Here is a 23,930-nt window from a genome sequence, read left to right as displayed (position 1 = left end):
CCACAACCACCACCTCAGTGAGTCAGAAGCCATCAACACTGACGCAGGACTTTTTACCAGCAAAAAGATAAAGACTTGCAGAAAGCAGTTTTCTCCTGTAAAGCTCCATTGCCCTCCCCCCTTTTGCTGTTATTATAATAAACATTATATATGAGATCACGCCACTGCACTCTAGCCTGGGCAGCAGAGTGAGACTCCTGTCTCAAAAAAAAAAACAAACAAACAAAAAAACAGGCCGGGTGCAGTGGCTCATGCCTGTGATCCCAGCACTTTGGGAGGCCAAGGCAGGCGGATTACCTGAGGTTGGGAATTGGAGACCAGCCTGACCAGCATGGAGAAACCTCGTCTCTACCAAAAGTACAAAATTAGCGGGGTGTGCTGGGGCATGCCTGTAATCCCAGCTACTTGGGACGCTGAGGCAGGAGAATTGCTTGAACCCGGGAGGCAGAGGTTGTGGTGAGCCGAGATCGCGCCACTGCACTCCAGCCTGGGCAACAAGCAACAAGAGCAAAAACTCTGTCTCAAAAAAAAAAAAAAAAAAAGGATATATGTTAATATTGGTAGTGAATGTTGGTATACATTTAGTCAAAAAAATTGATCTGTAGGAAACTCTTTATATTTTTAACATCTTTAGTTAATTGGATTGTTGGCATCAATTATACATTTTGTGATTATCACTTTGTTTCTCATTTTCTGTTTAATTACTATTACCCATTTATTTATTTTCATTTTTATTTACTGAGAAATAGTAAAACTGAAGTAGGGCTGTTTTGTAACTCACTTAAAAACCTTCAGAAAAATATATTTAAATACAACTTTGGGAATTCTTTAGATTTGCTCACTACTTGCTGTCACATGGGATCATGGTGTTAGTACCATCTGATTGGCTGTTACACATTTGTATCCATGTTCCTTTGAAGGGTCAGTATGTCTGATGTCCCGAGTGTCTATTTCTCATTCTTTGTAATGGTAGATATTCATACACTGAAGGTTTAAGGCTTCTTTATTTTGCTTTTAGTTTCTAATTTTTAAATTATTATCTTTCCCTTGTGAATGGGGCTATTTCTTTTTAAAATAAATACTACAAGGGGCCCCTGTCTTACGACATGAGCAGCTTAGGCCTCTAATATTCTGGTTCTTGTATATGAATTACTTAAGAGTGTGTGTCTGTATATCCCTTGATGTCGAATGCTTTGATTTATTTTAATGACTAACAAAAATTTTGAGATTATAAAATGGAAAATTTTTGCCAAGCGTGGTGGCTCACACCTGTAATCCCAGCACTTTGCGAGGCTGAGGCAGGCGGATCACAAGGTCAGGAGATCGAGACCATCCTGGCTAACACAGTGAAATCCCGTCTCTACTAAAAATACAAAAACTTAGCCGGGCGTGGTGGCGTGTGCCTGTAGTCCCAGCTGCTGGGGAGGCTGAGGCAAGAGAATGGCGTGAACCTGGGAGGTGGAGCACCACTGCACTCCAGCCTGGGCAACAGGGCGAGACTCTGTCTAAAAAAAAAAAAAAAATCGAAAATTTTTCTTCCTAGGTGTAATAAGCATATAGTAATGTTCATTTTTAAATGAGAGATGATGTATATATAATTTAAAAAAAGGACTTTGAAGATTGTGCAAATAGGATTTTCTTACTGCTAATTATAGACATGATGTTATCCCATTTGATAGTTGGGAAAAAATGTCTGTTTAATAATTTAATAAGATTGTATAATCTTTACATTTGCATGGAATTTGAACTTTTTTATAGTCATTTTTATCTAGTCTACACCAATTAGATGTGGTACTACCAACTTTAAAACACCTCAGATAACTCTCACCTTCATACTTAATTATGCAATGGTACAAGTGTTTTAAACAGAAATGTGTGATGCTGTTTAGTAATGCTTTGAAAAATGCATGAGTCTAATACTGACATTTCCTTTAATTTTTGAATTTTTTTCTTTATTTGCTCTATCAAATATAATATGCAGGAATTTTTTCTTATTGAACTGCAGAGATAAATTTTTAGAAAACTGTGTATACCTTAATACTGATGGTATAAGATTAAAAGTCTTCCTGCTTTTCCTAGTGGCATAAAGTAACACTTCAAATATTTACCTTTCTATTCTTCAGTGGTGCAATCATGGCTCACTGCTTCCTGGAACTCATGGGCTCCAGCAGTCCTCCTGCCTCAGCCTCCTGACTAGGTCGGACTAGGCACATGCCACCATGCCTGGCTAATTTCTTTGACTTTTCTCTAGAGACAGGGTCTACCTGTTTCCCAGGCTGGTCTCAGACTTCTAGACTCAAGTGAACCTGAACCTCCTGCCTCAGCCTCTCAAATTGCTGGGATTACAGGTGTGAGCCACCACACCCAGCCTGAATTTCTTGTGTGCCACGGTGCTGCAAAATGTCATTATTAGGGGCAGCTAGATGGAAGGTGTAGGAGTAGGAGTACATTATAGTGCCTTTTCAATATTTCTGTATATCTAAAATCATTTCAACAGGAAACATTTATTTTAAAACATGAAGGGTGATTCTGGTGAGGGCTCAGAAGAGGAGAGCTAGACAGAATGTCGGTGGCATATGGAGGGGGTCGGGCATGGTGTCTCATGCCTGGAATCTTAGCACTTTCAGAGGCCGAGATGGGAGGATTGCTTGAGGATGAGAGTTGAAGACCAACCTGGCCAATATAGGGAGACCCAGTCTCTTAAAAAAATAAAAATATGGAAGGGAGAAGTCATTCAGATGAAGTCTCAGATGGCAATGAAGAACATGCTATTGGAAACTGGAGGAAAGGTGACGCTTGTCGTAAAGTGACAAAGAACTTGGCCGCATTGTGCTCCTAGTGTTTTCTGGAAGGCAGAACTTGCCAGCGATGAACCTGAAATTTGGCAGAAGAAATATCTAAGCAAAGTATTGAAGGAGCAGCTTCATTCTCTTGAATATTTCTAGGAAAATGAAAGAAAAGAGGAATGATTTAGAGACAGAACTTACCATCAAAAGGGAAGCAGAACTTAAAAATGTGGGAAATTTTTAGCCGTCTCAGCCTGTCCATACTGAACAGATAAGAAAGTGTGTTTGGGAGAGAACACGAGGGTGTGGGTCAGGAGGCCCACATGGATCAGGGCTGTGCTCTTCACCAGGACAATGGAAGAGCGACCCTGAAGGCATTGTGTAGGTCGCTCAGGCTGCACTCATCACAGGCCCATGGTGCCAGGGCACTGACGGCAGTACGGTTTCCAAGGAAGGCCCTGGGAAGACCTTGGGGCTTGCTGCCCAGCACTCCCTGAAGTCACTGGTCCCCACATTCTGGTGTGGCACTCCTCGACTGCTCCAAGTGTTGCTTAATGGGCTCCAGTCCAGGGGGGATCTGATGTCACCACTCCAGAGGACACAGGCAGAAAACCCTTCGGCAGCATCCATGTGGTGCTAATTCTGCAGGTGTCCAGATTTTGCTTTTCCCTCATAGAAATGGTGGAGTCAATGAAGAAATTAGCAGGGATGGATGTGGAGCTGACAGCTGAAGAAAGAAACCTCCTATCTGTTACATATAAGAATGTGACTGGAGCTAGAAGAGCCTCCTAGAGAATAATCAGCAGCCTTGAACAGAAAGAAGGAACAAGAGAGGAGAAGACAAGGGAAAATGATTCAAAAGTATGGCAAGTGGTGAGACTTGTACCACAGTCCCCTCTTATCCACAGTTAAAGTTACCAGTGGTACAGTACAATAACATAATTTGAGAGAAAAAGACACTACGTTCATATAACTTCTATTAGAGTATGTTATAATTGTTCTGTTATTAATCTTTTACTGTGCCTAGTTTACAAATTAATATTTACCATGAATATGTATGTGTAGAACAAAACATAGTATATATAAGGTTTGGTATTATCCATGGTTTCAGCATATCCATTGGGGAGTCTCAGAATGGATCCCTCTCAGATAAAAGGGAACTACTGTATTTTCAAGAAAAATGATGAGTGTTTTTGGTTAAATTTGTTCCATTCTTCTTTTTATTGAAAGATCAGGGTTTTTTTAATCCAATTCCATAGTTTTTAATCTTTGGGTTTTATACAACATAAATTGTCTGGGGGAAGGAAGTTGTTGTCACCTGAATATGTCCTAATTTTTGCCTTTTATTTTTATAGTTTTAGGAAATGTCTCTGAAAAGGGAGGCTTGTTTCTTTTGAGCATCTGGCTTAGTTCTCAGGCTTATGTCTGTCAATAATTTGGCCATAGTCATTGGCATTTGAGGTCACAGCCTAGTGCTCACTGGATTGTATATGTAGTACACATTTTATATCTTGGTAGATTTTTATCTTTTGCTCTTGTGGGTTAGGCTACAGAATATTTCAGGGCAGAGGTGAGTAACTTTTTCTCCTGGAAGCTGCAGTAGTGGGCAAAAAAAAGTGAGACCCTGTCCCTAAAAATAGAGTTGTAAGCTGGGGTTGATGTTACCATTACCATGAAATACGTTGGGTCAAAGAATTTCAATGACCAATAGACAACTTTTGTGTCCCAGAGGAATGAGGAAGTGAGAAAGTTGAAAGTGCTGAAGAAAGAAGTCCATGAGCTACACTGTGGGACTTGGGCTAGCTAGGAAAGGGAAGCAGGACGCAAAGAGAGCAACTGATAACACTGGGAGAAGATGTGGAAAGTTCCAGTCTGGATGTCTTAAGATGAGATGAAGGAAGGGAGGGAGGAGATGTCTTGATGAGTCCCTAAGTAGAAACAAGAAGAGAAAAGGAACTAAAAGAGGAAGCCACGGCCAAGAGTGGAGCATTGCAGTGTAAGACTTTTAGTATGGAGCAGCACAGTTAGCTGTATGGATAACTGCAAGTGTTGGAGTAGAAAGCAAAGAACTCTGTTGAATGGAACGTAGCCACACCATACCTTGGTGTGATCTCAGGTATTGGATAGGTTGGCTGTAGATAGTCAGTGGATGTGGGATAAGGACCTAGAGATCTATTGATGACAGAAACTGAGAAATGGAATGTAGAATATCGGCTTTTGAGGAGGAAGGGTTTGGAGTAACAGGAGAGCAGTCATTGAGTATGTGAGGAGCTAGGAGAACATGGAAGCCTTTAGTCTCCTACAGCAGTCTCTATTTGAAAAGTCATCAGGAAGATAGTTTATTCAGAAAATTGTTTTGCTTAGCTAAGATAAGAATGCTATTATGGAAGAAAGAGTGAGAGAATGTTTTACAGTGGAAAGGAGGTTCCAGGGGCGTGAGAGGAACCTAGAAAGGTTCAACGGTAGTGCCATGAGTTCGTAGAAAATAGGAAGCAAGCGGCTGGGCACGGTGGCTCACGCCTGCAATCCCAGCACTTTGGGAGGCCGAGGCGGGAAGATCATGGGGACAGGAGATCGAGGCCATCCTGGCTAACACAGTGAAACCCTGTCTCTACTAAAAATACCAAAAAAAAAAAAAAAAAAATTAGCCGGGCATGGTGGTGGCTGCCTGTAGTCCCAGCTACTCGAGAGGCTGAGGCAGGAGAATGGTGTGAACCCAGGAGGCGGAGCTTGCAGTGAGCTGAGATGGTGCCACTGCACTCCAGCCTGAGGGACAAAGCAAGACTCCTCCCCAAAAAAAAAAAAAAAAAAGGAATCAAGCTGGGTATGTGCGTTTAGAGGTGCTGTACGTTTTCAGTATTAGAAATGAATAGAGATGAGCAATAGTTTCTTTGGTCCATAGATTTTTGGTATCTTAACTAGTTTTTGATCTCTTCCACTAAAGGGATTGCCTGTTGAACGTTGTTAGGAATGTAAGTACTGAAGGCAAACTGCCTGGATTTGAATTTTGTTCTGTCCCTTGCACCCTGCCTGGCTTCAAATCCTAGCTCTGCTTATTAAGTTCTTTTTAGGTTCTGCTTTCCCAAGTAAATGGACACAATAGTTGCTACCTTGTGAAAGATTAATGTAATTGACCAGCATTTACCAAGTAGCATCAGTGTTCAGTTTCAGTCACTGGTGATTCTGTAGTTGGATTGTGAGGGGGCGCTGGGGCGGGGAGTGGTGTGTGTGTCTAGCACTTAATTGCATGCAGAAAGGAAAAGATACTTTTGATAACTGAGAGGCAGCTTTTCTCTGACTTTGTGTCAAAAGGGAAGAAGGGAGTTTGGAGAGGGATACAAATTCTCTGTAATACTAAGCTCTCTTCCACAAAAACAGAGGTACATAGAATGTGTAATAAATTTACAGAATTTCTAGACTGAAACAGTCTGATTTTTTAAAATTTATTTTTATTTTTTCAGGTTGAGACTGAGCTAAAGTTAATCTGTGGTGACGTTCTGGATGCACTGGAAGAACACCTCATTCCAGCAGCTACCACTGCCAAGTCCAAGGTTTTCTATTATGAAATGTAGGTTCTATACTAGAAAGGAAAATGTAAAATTAAAAGTTGGCCTTTTTAGAGTCATGACTTTCTTCTCTGTAGGTTTCCAACTTTTATTTACAAATAATTGTTTAATGTTAGAAGGATAGTTGATGTTGGAATAAAAAGATGGTCAGGCTGTTATAAAAATGCATTAGTTTTTGCTTTACTTATATTCTCTTGCTTTCATGGGACCTATCTCATTCCCCTCCCCCAAACGGCCACACATTGCACAGTGCTGGCTGAATCTTTCCTGTAGAAATTTTATTTTATGATTAATACACTTGTGCCATTTCTTGGAACCACTTGCTTGTTTAATTCTAGTCTATCAAGGGATAGTTTTGTTGATATTTAGAGGCTCCTCAGTTAATTTCTGTGGGATTTTTGGTTATATCTAATAAGGAAAATAGTATGAAATGTCTAAGAAAAAAATGAAATGAAGCCAAATATTCCTGAGAGTGTTTAAAATTATTGAAGTACACTTGTTAGTTGTTACATATGTTTTTGTCACATATTTATATTATATGGAACAATTTTAGCTATTTTACTTTGAAAATCATTGTTCCTGGTCTAATTTTTTTTTTTTTATTTTGCTTTAGGAAAGGGGACTACCACAGGTATCTGGCAGAATTTGCCACAGGAAATGACAGGAAGGAGGCGGCGGAGAACAGCCTAGTGGCTTACAAAGCTGCTAGTGATATTGCAGTGAGAGAACTTTCACCAACGCATCCCATTCACTTATGTCTTGCTCTCAATTTTTCCATATTCTCCTGTGAAATTCTGAATTTCCCTGACCCTGCCTGCAGGTAAGTTGTGGGAAAGAACACAAGCTGTCAGTGTGAAAGTGAAAAAGGATAGCTATTTGAGTGTTCCGTCTTGTTTCTTGGGACTGCCTTTGTAGGCTTGGCTGCGTAGTAATTCTTACGGCTCTTATTGAAGCTGCTTTGTATTAAAACAGACCTATCTCAACCCAGTAGCATAGCAGTCAGGATAATTATTTTGATGTGGCATATTGTTGTTGTTAGTAAACTGAAAAATCTAACATGTTAATATAACTAGAGGAAGGAAATGAGAGAAAATTATAATAGAATTATCTTAATTTTTGTATATTAGTGTTCAGTCTTGTGGGCATGTTTTTAATAGAAGGTGAAAGACTTATACACTGAAAATGATAAAACCTTGCTGAAAGTAATTAAAGAAGACATAAATGAAAGACATCCTGTGTTTATGAAGGAAGACTTAATATTGTTATGATGTCAAGACTATCCAAAGCAATCTACAGATTCGATGTAATCCTTCTGGATATTCCAATGGCATGTCTGATTTTCTTTCTGAAATAGAAAAGTCATCCTAAACCTCATAGGGAATTTCAAGGCACCCTCCCTGAATAATCAAAACAATTGTGAAAAAGAAGAAAAAAGTTGGAGAACTTGGCCGGGCGTGGTGGCTCACGCCTGTAATCCCAGCACTTTGGGAGGCCAAGGCAGGTGGATCACGAGGTCAGGAGATTGAGACCATCCTGGCTAACACAATGAAACCCTGTCTCTACTAAAAATACAAAAAAATTAGCCAGACATGGTGGCGGGCACCTGTAGTCCCAGCTACTCGGGAGGCTGAGGCAGGAGAATGGCGTGAACCTGGGAGGCAGAGCTTGCAGTGAGCTGAGATCATGCCACTGCACTCTAGTCTGGGCAACAGAGTAAGATTCCTGTCTCAAAAACAAACAAACAAACAAACAAACAAAAAAACAGGCCGGGTGCAGTGGCTCACACCTCTAATCCCAGCACTTTGGGAGGCTGAGGTGGGTGGATCTCTTGAGGTCAGGAGTTCAAGACCAGCCTGGCCAACATGGTGAAAGCCCGTCTCTACTACAAATACAAAATAGCTGGGCGGGGTGGTGTGCACCTGTAATTCCAGCTACTCAGGAGGCTGAGGCAGGAGAATCACTTGAACCCAGGAGGCAGAGGTTGTAGTGAGCCAAGATCACGCCACTGCATTCCAGCCTGGGTGACAGAGTGAGACTCTGTTTCAAAAAAAAAAAAAAGGAAAAGAAAAACCAAAAACTGTGATACTGGCATAAGGACAGACATCTAGATCAATGGGATGGAATAGAGGGCCCAGAAACAAACCCTCACGTCAGTGGTCAGTTGAGTTTTGAAAAGGATGCCAAGATGTGCTGGGCACAGTGGCTCACACCAGTAATCCTAATAGTTTGGGAGGCTGAGGCAAGAGGATCACTTGTGGTCAGGAGTTTGAGACCAGCCTGGCCAACATGGCAAAACCTTGTCTTTACCAAAAATACAAAAATTAGCCAGGCGTGGTGGCGCATGCCTGTAATCCTAGATACTTGAGAAGCTGAGGCACGAGAATCCCTTGAAGCCAGAAGGTTCAGGTTGCAGTGAGCCGGGATGACTCCACTGCACTCCAGCCTGGGTGACAGAGTGAGACTCTGAGAAAGAAAGAGAGAGAGAGTTGAGGTTGCAGTGAGCCAAGATCACTCCACTGTACTTGAGCCTGGGTGACAAAGTGAGACAAGAAAGAAAGAAAGAGAAAGAGAGAGAGAGAAAGACAGAGAAAGAGAGAAGGAAAGAGAGAAGGAAGGAAGGGAGGGAGGGAGGAAATAGACAGAGAAAAGAAAAGAAAGAAAGGAAAGAGAGATGTGCCAAGACCATTTAATGGGGGAAAAAACAATCTTTTTAATAAACAGTGCTGAGAAAACTGAGTATATGTAAAAGAATGAAGTAGGATTCTTACCATATACCATATATAAATTTAACTCAAAATGGATCAAAAACATAAGCGCTAAAATCATGAAACTCTTAGAAGAAAACATAGGGGAAACCCTTGAAAACATGGGATTCAGCAATGTTTTCTTGGATATAACACTCAAAGCACAGGCAACACAAGAAAATAGATAAATTGATCTTCATCAATTGAAGAAATTTCATCAAACAACACTATGAAGAGAGTGAAAAGAGGCCAGGTGTGGTGGCTCATGCCTGTAAATCCCAGCATTTTTGGATGCTAAGGTGGGAAGATGAGTTGTGCCCAGGAGTTTGAGACCAGTCTGGGCAACACAGGGGGACCCCCATCTCTATAAATAAAAAAATAAAAAATAAAAAATTAGCTGGGCATGGTGGCATGTGCCTGTAGTCCCAGCTACTTGGGAGGCTGAGGTGGGAGGACCACTTGAGCCCAAGAGGTCGAGGCTGCAGTGAGCCATGGTTACACCACCGCACTCCAACATGGGTGGCAGAGTGAGACCGTATCTCAAAAGAAAAGACCAAAAAAAGTGTGAAAAGACAACTCACAGAATGAGAAAAGATATTTGCAAATTGTGTCTGATAAGGGATTAATATCGAGAACATATTTAAAAAACTCAGGCCGGGCGCGGTGGCTCACGCTTGTAATCCCAGCACTTTGGGAGGCCGAGGCGGGCGGATCACAAGGTCAAGAGATCGAGACCACGGTGAAACCCCGTCTCTACTAAAAAATACAAAAAATTAGCCGGGCGTGGTGGCGGGCGCCTGTAGTCCCAGCTACTGGGAGAGGCTGAGGCAGGAGAATGGTGTGAACCCGGGAGGCGGAGCTTGCAGTGAGCCGAGACTGCGCCACTGCACTCCAGCCTGGGTGACAGAGCGAGACTCCGTTTCAAAAAAAAAGAAAAAAAAAACACTCCTACAACTCAACACTTACAAAAACAAGGAAGCCAATTCAAAACTGGGCAAAAGGCTTAGACATTTCCCCAAAGAAGACAGGCACACATGAAAAGAAGCTCCACGTCGCTGATCACACCAGGGCGGTGGCTCATGGTGGAGGGAGGATGGTTTGAATCCAGGAATTTGAGACCAGCTTGGGCAACATAGTGAGATCCCATCTTTACAAAAAGTAAAATAAAACTCAGCCAGGCATGGTGGTGCACACTTGTGGTCCCAGCTACTCTGGGTGGGGCGCTGAGGCAGGAGGATTGCCTGAATCCAAAGAATTCAAGCTTGAAATAAACTATGATTGCACCACTGCACTCCAGCCTGGGCAACAGAGCAAGACTTGTGTCAAAGAAAAGGAAAAGAAAAAGAACTCGGTCTAAACTCAATTTTCATCCTTCTGTGTTCCCTACACATTTGCAAGATACCACACCATTATTCGTCATTAAACATAGCAATGGCTGCATAATTTTCTAGCCTTCAGATGGCGATAGTGGAATTTATTCACCCTTTCTTGGTCATGTAGGTCATTTCTCTGTTTTTTTTTTTAAGTGTCTTGCTATTGGCTATTTATTATCTTTGCTTTCTGAATCATTTCTGCTTTGGGTCCTGTGGCCCTGCTTGGCTCCTGCCCCTTCTTTCCATTGGCTGCCACCTCTCCCTCCTCCTCTCCCACTGGTCAGGGACTTCCTGGGAAAGACACATCTGGCTTTGTGTGCCTTGCCTATAGCCATGGTTTTACCATGTGATGTCACCACATCACTGACACTTGACTTAAGGAGATGAGTCATAACTTGTGCTGTCATTTCTCTCCTGAGAAGCTAAACTAAGAGATACAGGAAGTGCTCCTGAGCAGCCCTGGAGAGCCAGACTGGAAAGCCACTCACACTTGGGGCTGAGGCCACCGATTTTATTTTATTTTATTGTTTTTGAGACAGGATCTCACTCCGTCACCCAGGCTGGAGTACAGCGGTACTATCTCAGCTCACCGCAGCCTCTGTCTCCCAGACTCAAGCGGTCCTCCTACCTCAGCCTCCTGAGTAGCTGGTATCACAGGTGGATGCCACCATGCCTGGCTAGTTTTTTGTATTTTTCATAGAGACGGGGTTTTGCCATGTTGCTCAGGCTGGTCTTGAACTCCTGGGCTCAACTGCTCCACCTGCTTCAGTCTCCCAAAGTGCTGGGATCAAAGGTGTCAGCCATGGTGCCCGGAGGCTACCATTTTGGATCACCCATGTAGTGATGGATCAGCCTAGAAAGCGTGTTGTGGCAACTCAAGCGTCAGTTACAGATGAATGGGTAAAGAAATGGTGGTATAGACATACAAGACAGTAACATTCAGCCCTAAAAAAGAAGGGAATCTTGCCTTTTGCAACAACATGGATGGACCTGGAGGACATTATGCCAAGTGAAATAAGCCAGGCACAGAAGGACAAATACTGCATGGTTCCTTTTTTTTTGGCAGGGGACGGAGTCTCGCTCTGTCGCCCAGGCTGGAGTGCAGTGGTGCAGTCTCGGCTCACTGCAAGCTCCGCTTCCCGGGTTCACGCCATTCTCCTGCCTCAGCCTCCTGAGTAGCTGGGACTACAGGCACCCGCCACCATGCCCAGCTAATATTTGTATTTTTAGTAGAGACAGGGTTTCATTGTGTTAGCCAGGGTGGTCTTGATCTCCTGACCTCATGGTCTGCCCACCTCGGCCTCCCAATCCCAAAGTGCTAGGATTATAGGCATGAGCCACTGCGCCTGGCCACATGGTTCCATTTTTATGAGGTATCTACAACAGTGAAACTCACAGAAGCAGTGCATACAATAGTGGTTAGCAGGGGCTGGAGGGTGGGCAAAACGGCGTGTTGTTCCATGGGTGCAAAGTTTCAGTTATGCTAGAGGAATACGTTCTAGAGATGTGTTGTACAACACAGGGCCTATGAATAACAATACTGTACATTTCAAAATCTGTTAAGTGGGTAGGTCTCACGTTGTGTTGTTACCACACACCGAAAAACCCAAACCAAAACCAAAACCAAAGAGACACAAGGAAACTTGGGGAGGTGTTGGCTATGTCTATTCCCTCAGTGTAGTGACAGTATCATCGGTGTTTGCAAATGTCCAGACTTACCAAATTGTACACATTAACCATGTGCAGTTCTGTGCATATCAATTATTCCTCAATAAGGCTGTTTCTTTTTTCTTTTTTTGAGATGGCGTCTCCTTCTACCTCCCAGGCTGGAGTGCAGTGGTGCGATCATAGCTCGCTGCAGCCTTGAATTCCCAGGCTCAAGTGATCCTCCCGCCTCAGCCTTCAGAGTAGCCACCATGCCCTGCTAATTTTTATTTTTTTAATTTTTTGTAGAGATGCAACCTCGATGTGTTGCCCAGGCTCTTGAACTCCTGGGCTCAAATTATTCTCCTGTCTCGGCCTCTTAAAGTGCTGGGATTATAGGCATGAGCCACCGCGCCTGGCCGCCTCTCTCTCCGTTTTTCTGTTCAGGATAAACCAGTGGTCCCTGGGGTTGTTTCTCATCTGTACCCCAGGAGTCTTCTGGAGCTGAACCGAGGCTCTTGCACACACACATCTGGGCTTGGACCCAACATCATCAGAACTGACGCTCTAGACACATGGCTTTGACTCTTCATAAAACGTCCACATCAGCAGCTTTTGCCCATTTGTTCAACAAATCCTCGTTAGTGGGCTCCTGTTCCCTCAGCCTTGGTGTAGGCCCTGGAGTTACTGGGGGTAATGGTGGGTATGGCCGCTACTCTCATGAAGGTTAGTGGTGAGAGAAAGGAAGAAATAACTATACAAGATGCTTTTGGTGATGAACGCCCTGAAGGACAGAGCAGGGAGATGTGGGAGTGCCTGGGGTTGGCGGGGCAGGCCTCACAGGGCAATGGCACTTGAGTTGAGACCTGGACGATAGATTGCGTCAGAGCACCAAGCGGGGCTCTTTGTCACAAACAACAGGCTCCCACTCTGGTTAACATAAGCAGAAAAGGAACGCATGGGAAGGGGTATCAGGTGGTTCGGAGAATGAGCTGGAGGCCTGGAGAGTTAGGCCAGCACACGGGCTTCCTAAGGGAGTTGGCAGCCAGAACCTTCAGCAGAGTCATGCCGCAGAGGGATCTGGTGGGGACCGAGCTGCTGCCACCCTGGATACTGGACGCCATTTGGGCCTTGAAGGCCAGACCCTCTGGCAAGCCCCCAACAGAGGGACCTTCAACCTGGGCCTGCTGACCTGCCCCAGATTACAGGTTTGTCTTCTACTGGACGTCTTTTAGAACTAAAGATGGCTTCCCATCTCACGCACAGTGTGAGGCTGTGGTGGGATTGCATGAGCCCAGCAGTTCAAGACCAGCCTGGGCAACATAGCAAAACCCCATCTCTGCAAAGTAAAAATTAAAAGAATAGCCAGGCATGATGACACATGCCTGGTCTCAGCTACTCAGGAGGCTAAAGCAGGAGGTCAAGGCTGCAGTGAGCCATGATCACGCCACTGCACTCCAGCCTGGGAGATACAATGAGAACCTGTCTCAAAAAAAAAGTTGCTACATGACTTGGGTCCAATCTTCTGCCCTCATCCACTGTTCTTCCCTTGCCCCATCCTGCTCTGGCCACATTGGCAACTTTGCTTTTTCTCAGTCATGCCAAGCATGGCTCTGCCTTCAGAACCTTTTCCCCAGGTGTCTCCATTGCTCCCTTCCGCCCCTCCTCCAAGTCTTAGCTCAACACTTACCTCGAGGCCTGCCTGACCTCCCTATTAAGCACAACCTTGCCTGCCCACCCAGTTCCTTTATGCTCATAGTTTTTGCTACTGGTCACCTTCTAACATACCATTATTGTGTCTGCTGTTCATGGATGATCTCACTGATGACTGTTTCTCAGGGGCCCAGGCAGGGGCTGACGTTAGAGTCAATACTCCACAGCTGTTTGCTGAATGAGTAGGTAACAGCATGGCTGACTGGTCCTGGTGCAAACAGTTTTGGGAGGCCTCAGTTTGAATCGCGCTTCTGTCATCAACCAGCTGTGTGATTCTGCACAAGTATTTTAACCTCTCTGGGCCTCGGTTTCCCCATCTGTAACTTGGGGGCCTACCTCAAATGGTTCCTGGTGAAGAGTGACAAGACCATATCCTAAGTTCCAGTTGCCTTTTCCTCTGCCTTTCCACCTTCCCCTCCAGCCCCTCCAAATCTTTTTTGTTAAGACAGGGTCTCACTCTGTCACCCAGGCTGGAATGCCATGATCTCGGTTCACTGCAGCCTCTATCTCCCATGCTCAAGTGAAACCCACCACAGCCTCCCAAAGTGTTGAGTGCTGGGATTATAGGTGTGAAACACTGCACCAGCTACACATAGAACTTGATAAAGATTGGCTTTCACCGTGTGTGAGATGGGGAGCCATCTTCAGTTCTGTAGCTGGGACTACAGGTGCATTCCACTACACCCTGGTTTTGTGTGTGTTTTTTTTTTTTTTTTTTTTTTTCTGATTTTGTACAGACGGGTTTCTCCTTGTTGGCCAGGCTGGGCTCGAACTCCTGGTTTCAAGTGAACCTCCAACTTGGCTTCCCAAAGTGCTGGGATTACAGGCGTGAGCCACCGTCCCCGCCCCCTCGAAATCTGTTAGGACGAGAGTCTCGCCAAGGCAATGCAATCGCAATATGATGTTTCCATTTACTTTGGATTATACGTCATTATGAATATTAACAACACTTAAAAAGGACACCTTCGGGTAGGTCAGACGAAAGTACAAAAATTGCGTTGTGGGGCTGGTGTTTGAGGACAGTGTCTGCAGCCGTCACATGGTAGCAAAACGGTGTTAAGCAGTGCAGGAGAGTCTGCATCGACGACAGCCAGAGTCCATACCTCGGGAGGTTTATTTGGTTTGAGAGGGAACAACAGGCAGGACGGGCACCGCCGGGGGCTCCACAGGCAGGCGGGCCAGGGTGTGGTTCCTCGCGTTGGCCACTAGAGGTGAGGCGTTTACCGCTTCAGGGCTGGAAGATGGGCCCTCGGGGATTGGCTAGTGCTGGCCCCGGGGGGGGTTGGATGCGGCGCCTCAGGCGGCCCCCCTGGTTACCGACACCCGACTTTGGCATGACTTTATTTTTTTTTTCCCCCATCAGATTTCCTGTCTTTGTGGGCTGATGGACTAAAGGAAAGATGGCCATTGAGGGTCAAAGGCAGAGCCTCTTCTGCAGCTTCTCAAAGCGCCTTCTTTAACAGAGACAATCTGCATGGGGTCTAGAACGGTTCTGAAATCTTGATGAAGGTTTCAAAACTTCCTGTGGGGGTCTCCTGCCCGAGCGCCTACGCTGCCCCTGGGCTGACTGGCCAGTGAGCCCCGCCTCCCAGCCTGACTGTGCCCGCATCAGCCTGGACCATCTTTCGGGACCAGCCCCGTTTGCACAGCCTGAGCTGTAGGGGGCCCTGGAGTTCGGGGATCTTGTCCCAACTGCCCTTGCAGTCCTGTTCCACCCACTGAGGCTCAGTTTCCCCATGTGCCTAATAAGGAAGTCATGCTAGGTGGGGCTTACAGCCTCTTGCAGCTTTGCCATTCATCACTTCCGCGTCTTCAGAGAGGCTGCCAAGTCTCCTCTGAATGAAGTTCCCCAAAAAGCAAACGTAAGAAAATACACAGAGCTTACCCAGACACCAGGCCCTTTAGAAATAGACCATTTCTTATCTTAGGCCCCCAGAAGTTCCTCGTTCTAGCTTTGTGGAGAAGAGAGGAGCCTTTGCCTCAGCCCCCAGAGGTTGGGGTGGGGTGGCTGAATTTTGAGGCCAGGATTGGCAACTCTAGGGAAGCCCAAAGTGAACAGGAATGGTTTCACAGCCACCTAGAGGATAAGGTGTCAGGACGGTGACAAGACCCCAGGTCCCTATCACACACCAGAGCTCACTGAGCCTCCACCTGGGGTCTCTGCTGAGTCTCTGACAGGCCAGGAGAGAAGGGACTTGGGGTACTGACCCCCAGAAAGTCAGAGAATGTGGCAGTTGGAGGACCTGGGTTTCAGTCCTGGATCATCCCTTCCCCGCCTTGGTAAACTACTCAGACTCTGGAAACCTGTTTCACCTCTAAGATGGGGATGACAATCGAACCCACCTTTCAGGACTGTGAAGATGCTTAAGACAAGTGCATGCAAAAACTTTCACACACACAAAGCCTTCCTAAAGATGGGGAGACAAGGCCTCATGAGCAGCAGGTGGCCAGGCACTACGTGGGGGCTGGGGTCCTGTTTTCCCTGCAACCTGGGAAAGGACTGATGGGCACTTAGTGGGTTTCGAATCATGACCCTGGACCTCAGGTGGTGGTGTGCTTTGTGTCTGCAGCAGAAGGCCCCAGCCTCGTGCCTGTGAGTCCTGCTACCAATGTTGAAGGGGTGGACAGCAGGCGGGTGAGCCCCAGGCTGGCAGCTAGCAAGACCTCTCCCATGTGAGCCCAGCACCCCACTTCCCCTGAAATGTGATGTCCAGGTCTGCAGGCTGGGGGCTGTGGATCCTGGTTCCAGCTGTGTGAGGGCTGGAAGGCCCTGGGCAGGTCATCTGCCCTCTCTGGGCCTATTTCCATCACACACTGAGGGGCTGAGCACACTGGACTCTATAGCTGTACAACTCCTTGGCTCTGCTTTTGTTCCTGAGGGCCCCTTAGGCAGGGAAAGTTTGAGGGCCTCAGGGCTGGGCCCCAAGACTCAGATGCTTTCAACCCCTTCCTGGAGTGCCTAACTTAGGGGAGCAGACAGGCCCAGCAGACAGGGTGACTCTCCTGCTCAGCTCCTGGAGCTATATGTTTTTTTAGCCTACTATTTTACTTAAGAATAGATCATGAGCATTGACTATTCTAAAACATGATTTCATGACTATGTAGAAGTCCATTGTATCAATATACAATCACTTAACCAATTCTTTATTGAAAATGGTGGTGTGGCCGGGCACGGTGGCTCACGCCTGTAATCCCAGCACTTTGGGAGGCCGAGGTGGGCAGATCATGAGGTCAGGAGATCGAGACCATGCTGGATAACACGGTGAAACCCCGTCTCTACTAAAAAAAAATACAAAAAATTAGCCAGGCGTGGTGGTGGGCACCTGTAGTCCCAGCTACTCAGGAGGCTGAGGCAGGAGAATGGCGTGAACCCAGGAGGTGGAGCTTGGAGTGAGCCGAGATCACGCCACTGCACTCCAGCCTGGGTGAAAGTGCGAGACTCTGTCTCAAAAAAAAAAAAAAAAAAAAAAAAAGAAAATGGTGGTGTATACATACAAGAAAATACCATTCAGCCCTAAAAAAGAAGGGAATCTTGCCCTTTGCAACCACATGGATGGGCCTGGAGGACATTATGCTAAGTGAAATAAGCCAGGCACTTGTTTTCCAATTTCTGGTTGATTGACGTGTAACTCTAAAGACGTTGAATCTTATTTGGACATATGATGTGAGGCACAGACGGAACTTTATGCCTTTCCAAGCGCTTAGTCAATCATCTCTGCACCATTGATTTAATAATCAAGACATCCTCTCCCCACAGCTTTGAAATGCCTCGGTGCCCATGTACCTCATTCGTACATTCCTGCAGGTCTGTGTGTGGGCTCCCTTGTCTACTCATCCCACTGGTGTTCTATTCTTATGCTAGTCCCAAACCTCTTTGACTTTGTAGCAGAAAGTTCAGTGGCCGGATGACCAACCACGCAAGGCTGGTTCTGCTTTGGTTCCTCTACTGGATAGGGCTTGACACCCGCTTTTGCTTGGGAATGTCAACTGCAGCCAGTTATTACTGAACATTTAGTACTGACATGGAAAACCAGCACTTTCTGTTTAAGAGGGAAAAACTGTTGTGATGATTGTGGAACTAGCTCTTCTTACTAACTACAGTCGTCATCCTTAAGAATGCCTGTCACCACAAATGTCCAAGAGACTGGGAAATCTCAAGAACTCTGACGGCACTGACTTCCTGCAGTTCTGCAAAATGATCCCAAACTACTACTCTTTTGTTCTCCTGCTTTTTGAAATTGTTGTCTCCTCCCTTGGTGTCAAGTCGTCCGCAGTCACTTCTTGCCTCTAACAGCTCTCCTTCTTGTCATATTCTGTCCTGATCACCCATGGGTTGCAAACTCCAGTAATTAAGCTTGGTGATGGTATTGGTTGCTGCTGTGTACTGACTGCCTCTTTGTGCCAGACTCTGCTAAACAGTGTATTTAACCTTGAATCCTTACCACAACTCTGTTATGTAGCTATGATGATCCTTACATTTTGAGATGAGAATTTTTTAGCAGTGAATGATAATAGACTTTCTGAAACAAGGTGGGTAGACGTGTATCGGAAACTCAAGGAAGGATCCTCTGGGAAAAGCATCTCAGTAAAGCCCACAAGTCTCAGGCATGGGAGGGAGAAGGGGAAATGAAAGTCAGGTTGCAAAGCGTTATCAAGGAATGGGGACAAAGAGGGAGCGGGAGTAGAGAAAGGCAGGGGGCCTCTGGTGGAGCAAGGTTTTGGAGGGGTGGAAAGGGAGTAGATGAAGAGTTGAAGTGGAGGCATTTGTTCAGAGGAAGGGGATATCGGCTCCTCTGAGTTATCATAAAAGGAGGAGAAGCTATATAATGATGCAGAGAAATGTGGAGGTTGAGCCAAGTGTCTGGTCACAGATGTTTTGTGGGAAAGGAGAGAGAAGTCATTGGATAGAGCTGTTGAGCTCCTTGTTGGGATGAAGCTCAGTTGCCCATAATGGTAGCTGGCTTGAAATTGCAGTCTGTATTGACTGCTTTCGCTTCCCTACCTGACTTCTCTCTCCACCAGTGTTTCTGGGGATCACCTCCCAAATAAGCTGCTTGCCTCCTTCCTTCCTTCCTTCCTTCCTTCCTTCCTTCCTTCCTTCCTTCCTTCCTTCCTTCCTTCCTTCCTTCCTCTTTCTTTTTTTGACATAGTCTTGCACTGTTGCCTGGGCTGGAGTGCATTGGCACAATCTTGGCTCACTGCAACCTCCACTTCCCAGGTTCAAGCAGTTCTCCTAAAGCAAAACCGAAATTTTGAAAAAAAATTAGGCTGGCGCGGTGGCTCACGCCTGTAATCGCAGCACTTTGGGAAGCCGAGGCAGGCGGATCACAGGAGATCGAGACCATCCTGGCTAACACGGTGAAACCCCGTCTCTACTAAAAATACAAAAAAATTAGCCAGGCGTGGTGGTGGGCGCCTGTAGTCCCAGTTACTTGGGAGGCTGAGGCAGGAGAATGGCGTGAACCCGGGAGGCAGATCTTGCAGTTAGCTGAGATCACGCCACTGCACTTCAGCCTGGGTGACAGAGCGAGACTCTGTCTCAAAAAAAAAAAAAAGAGAGTTAGGATCCTGTCTTATTCACCTGTCTCCCTACCTAGTACTGGACCAGGCACATGGCAAGCTCTCTGTAAGGCATTAAATATCCCCATTTTACAGATCAGCAAACTGAGGCCTACAGAGGGAAAAATGACTCACCCCAATGACACTGCTAGTCAGGGGCGGGGCAGAATGGAATTAAGGATTTGGAGACTCTGTTGTCCGGTGCTGTTCCCTGCACTGCTCTGTTACTGTACAGTTACAGAAGCCGGATTTAGGAGAAATCAAAACACAAAGAGTCATTATTTTCAAGTTTGTTATTTTTTACTATGCTTGACTCTGGTCTTTCCAAACATGGTTTTCCTGATAATTCGGGATCTGAGAGGAAAACCTTCACACAGCTTTGCTCTCAAACGGGTCAGAAAGAGCAACTGGCACTTTGGGAGGCCGGGGCAGGTGGATCACTTGAGGGCAGGAGTTCAAGACCAGCCTGGCCAACTTGGTGAAACCCCATCTCTACTAAAAATACAAAAAATTATCTGGGCATGGTGGTGGATGCCTGTAATATCAATTACTGAGGAGGCTGAGGCAGGAGAATCACTTGGACCCAGGAGGCAAAGGTTGCAGTGAGCCGAGATCGGGCCATTGCACTCCAGCTTGGCGACAGGGAGAGACTCTGTCTGAAAAAAACAGAAGGAGGCCGGGCACGGTGTCTTACACCTGTAATCCCAGCACTTTTGGAGGCCAAGGTGGGCGGATCACAAGGTCAGAAGATCCAGAAGATCAAGACCATCCTGGCTAACATGGTGAAACCCCTTCTCTACTAAAAATACAAAAAATTAGCCGGACGTGGTGGCGGATGCCTGTAGTCCCAGCTACTCATGAGGCTGAGGCAGGAGAATGGCATGAACCCGAGAAGTGAAGCTTGCAGTGAGCCGAGATTGCACCACTGCACTCAAGCCTGGGCGACAGAGCGAGACTCCGTCTCAAAAAACAAACAAACAAACAAAAATACAGGAGCAACTGGGGCATTAGAGCTGAAAGCAACCTCTGGGATCATCTAGTCTACCCACCTCACTGCCTCCTCGAGAGGGGAGGTGACTCTTGCACAGTCACATGGGGGGCAGCTGAGCTGGACTCCTCTTCACAGTGCTCCATTCACAGGAAGTCAGGTGGCATCGGCGCGGGCTGAGCAGCAGAATGGAGCCTAGGTATTTATAGGACAAATGCTCACAGAAGCCTCCCGCACTGGCAGTCAAGCCCTGCAACCTCCATCAAGTCCCCACAGAGGCAGCAAAGCCCATGCGGGGAGGGAGGCAAAGCTTAGGGGGCAGGACAGGCGGGCCTTGCCCCACCAGAAGGACCTTTCTTGTCCATGCTCTTTCCCGACTGCTGCTATGCCGTGCTCTTTACAGCTTTGTCAAGAGGAGGGCAGTTACCATCTGAGCCTAGAGATTTATGGCTGAAGAAGGAACCAGGGATGTCCCACCTTATTCAGCCCTTTGAAAGTGGATTTACAGGATTGATCTCTGGGCTGGGGCACTTTGCCTTATCTTCAGGAAGGACCGTCCCACCCAGTTCTCCTTTGCTGCTGACACCTGCTGGGCCCCATGGCTGGAGAAATGAAACACACGGAGCCCGAGACTGGGAAATGCAGGTAGATGTCCCCATGGGAAGGAGACGTGTGTGGGTCTCGCTGGTCCAGGTCGGGGGTTGAGCAGGCCCTGCTGAGTGCCCCCAGGGTTATTTCTGGGACTCAGGAGGGCACAGTTGGGCAGCTGGTAGGATTGCACCTGGTCACGGCTTCTACATAGGCCAGGTTCATTCACTCACCTCTTCATTCAGCACACCACCCAACACACATATGCCAAAAAAAAGAAAGAACCCATCACCCACCACGAGTCAGGCAGCTACAGGCTGAGGATCCAGAGATGAGTGATATCCCAGCCCTGGCCTTGAGGTGCTCCTGGACTATAGGCCAGTGAACACAGTTACAGCCCGCTGAGGGAGAGCAGTCAGGGAAGACTTCCTAGAGGAGGATGAAAGATGGGAACAGGCACTTCAGGAAGAGGGAATAGCCTGTCCCAAGGTGTAGAGGTGTGGATGGGCAGGAACACGTAGCTCCGCATGGCATGTGCAGCGTGGGTCAGGGAGAGGAAGGGGGCAAGATGGGTGGCGGTGGACACAGGTCACCGAGATGCATGTGCATCCTGAGGAGCTTGGATTTTATTGTGGAGGCCATAGAGAGCCACAGAGGGGTTTTAAGAAGAATCCAGATCACACAATCAGATTTGCTGTCATGGAGGCACTTGGGTGGCAGGTGATGAAATGTGGATCAGAAGGAAGCAGGTGCTTGGCTGTGCGTCGTAATCACCTGGGGAGCTCTGGGAAGCACTGATGCCTGGGTCCTCCAGAGGAGGTGTGGCCTCAGCATCGAGAAGGGGAAACTCCCTCCCCTGTGCAGGCGAGGGTGACCCAGTAGAGAGGAATCCCCGTTAGCAGGCACTGTAGGCTTCCAGATATGAACTGAAGAGGTGGTTTCCGTGCAGATGCAAGTGAGCACAGATTCAGGAGGGAGAAACACAGCCCATACTTATGAGTTGGATGTGGATTCATAGAGAAAAGGAAAAAAAAAAACAGTGGCAGGTCCTCAAAAGATTACACACACAGTAACCACATGATCCAGCAGCCCCACTCCCAGGTTCATGCCTAGCAGAAATGAAAGCATATGTCCACCCAAGAACATGGACACACATGTTCAGAGCAGCAGTTTTTTTCTTTTTTTTTTTTTTTTTTTTTTTTTTTTTTTTTTTTTTTGAGGCAAGGGGACAGAGTCTGGCTCTGTCACCCAGGCTGGAGTGCAGTGGTCTGATCTCAGCTCACTGCAACCTGAAGTGATTCTCATGCCTCAGCCTGCTGAGTAGCTGGAGTTACAGGCACGCACCACCAAGCCCAGCTAATTTTTGTATTTCTAATAGAGACGGAGTTTCACCATGTTGGCCAGGCTGGTCTTGAACTCCTGGCCTCAAGTGATCCGCCCACCTCAGACTCCCAAAGTTCTGGGATTACAGGTGTGAGCCACTGCGCCCAGCCCAAAGCAGCATTTTTATAGTAGCCCCAAACTGGAAGTAACCCAAATGCCCATCAAGTGATACGTGGATAAACAGAATGCTCTGCCTGTATGCAATGGAATAGTATTTGGCTATAGAAATAATGCAGTACTAATACAGGCAACAACATGGATGAACCTGGAACACAGTATGCTAAGTCAAAGAAGCCAGTGAGGAATGTTGTATGAGTCCATTGACATGAAATGTCCAGAACAGGAGAACCCATGGAGTCAGCACATAGATCAGTAGTTGCCAGAGATGAGGAGAAATGGCGGTGGGGGTGGGGGAGCTGGAGGGTGATATTTAAGGAATATGAGGTTTCTTCAAGGATAATGAAAATATTTGGGCTGGGCGCAATGGCTCATGCCTGTAATCCTAGCACTTTGGGAGGCCGAGGCAGGCAGATCACCTGAGCTCAGGAGTTCGAGACCAGTCTGGCTAACATGGTGAAATCTCTACTGAAAATACAAAAAATTAGCTGGGTGTAGTTGCCTGTGTCTGTAATCCCAGCTACTCAGGAGGCTGAGGCAGGAGAATTGCTTGAGCCTGAGAGGCGGAGGTTGCAGTGAGCCGAGATTGCGCCAGTGCGCTCCAGCCTGGGTGACAGAGCGAGAAGCTGTCTCAAAAAAAAAAAAAGAAAAAAATATTCAAAGATCGTTGCAGTGATGGTTGCATAACTGTATGATATAGCAAAACCCATTGAATTGTACTCTCTGAATGGATGAATTCTGTTTTATGTGAATTATATCTCAATAAAGCTGTGAAAGAGAGAGATAAGCTGGGTGCAATGGTACACACCTATAGTCCCAGCTACGTGGGAGGCTGAGGTGGGAGGATCGCCCGAGCCCAGGAGTTCAAGTCCAGCCTAGGCAACATAGTGAGAAGTGAGACCCCATCTCAAAAAATAAAAAAGACAGAGAAAGGGAAGACTCAAAGAAGTTTGGGTTCTGACACTTGGATGTCAGCTAAATGGTGGTTACATAGATCAGTTACAAAATAGAGGTAAGATGAGCAAGTTGGGGACAGTATGATACTGATTTATTCACTTATTCAGCAAATATTTTTCGAGCACTAGGCAGTGGGAAATATCAGTGAACAAAACAAAAATATCCCTTTCATGTAGCTCTTACACTATAGTGGGAAGAGAAAATTATACAATAAATAAACCCATTTGTAAGGTGATCAATGCGATGGAAAACCCTATAGCAAGCAAGAAGGATGGCATGCCGGGAAGGGCTGTGGCTTTAAAAGGGGTGGGCAGGCATGGCCTTGCAGGGAAGGTGACATGTGAGCAGAGACTTGAAGGCAGCAAGGGATGAACTTGGGTGACTGAGGGAAGAGCATTCCAAGCAGAGGGAACGTTGGTGCAAGGTTCTGAGGCAGGCGTATTGGAGGCACAGTGGGAGGCAGGGCAGACAAGCAAGGCACGAAAGAGGAGAAGGGGTGGAGGAAAGGGAGA

The 23,930-nt window shown here is 46.4% G+C and overlaps 1 pseudogene; it reads left to right on the top strand.

Moving 5' to 3' along the window:
* Positions 1 to 3,109: 3,109 nt before the first annotated feature.
* LOC116474331 (14-3-3 protein epsilon-like) lies at positions 3,110 to 20,807 on the top strand (annotated as a pseudogene).
* Positions 20,808 to 23,930: the final 3,123 nt, after the last annotated feature.

This window comes from Hylobates moloch, unplaced genomic scaffold (assembly GCF_009828535.3).
Source record: "Hylobates moloch isolate HMO894 unplaced genomic scaffold, HMol_V3 SCAFFOLD_10, whole genome shotgun sequence".
Taxonomy (NCBI): Eukaryota; Metazoa; Chordata; class Mammalia; order Primates; family Hylobatidae; genus Hylobates; species Hylobates moloch.
This window is presented reverse-complemented; position numbering and strand designations above follow the sequence as displayed.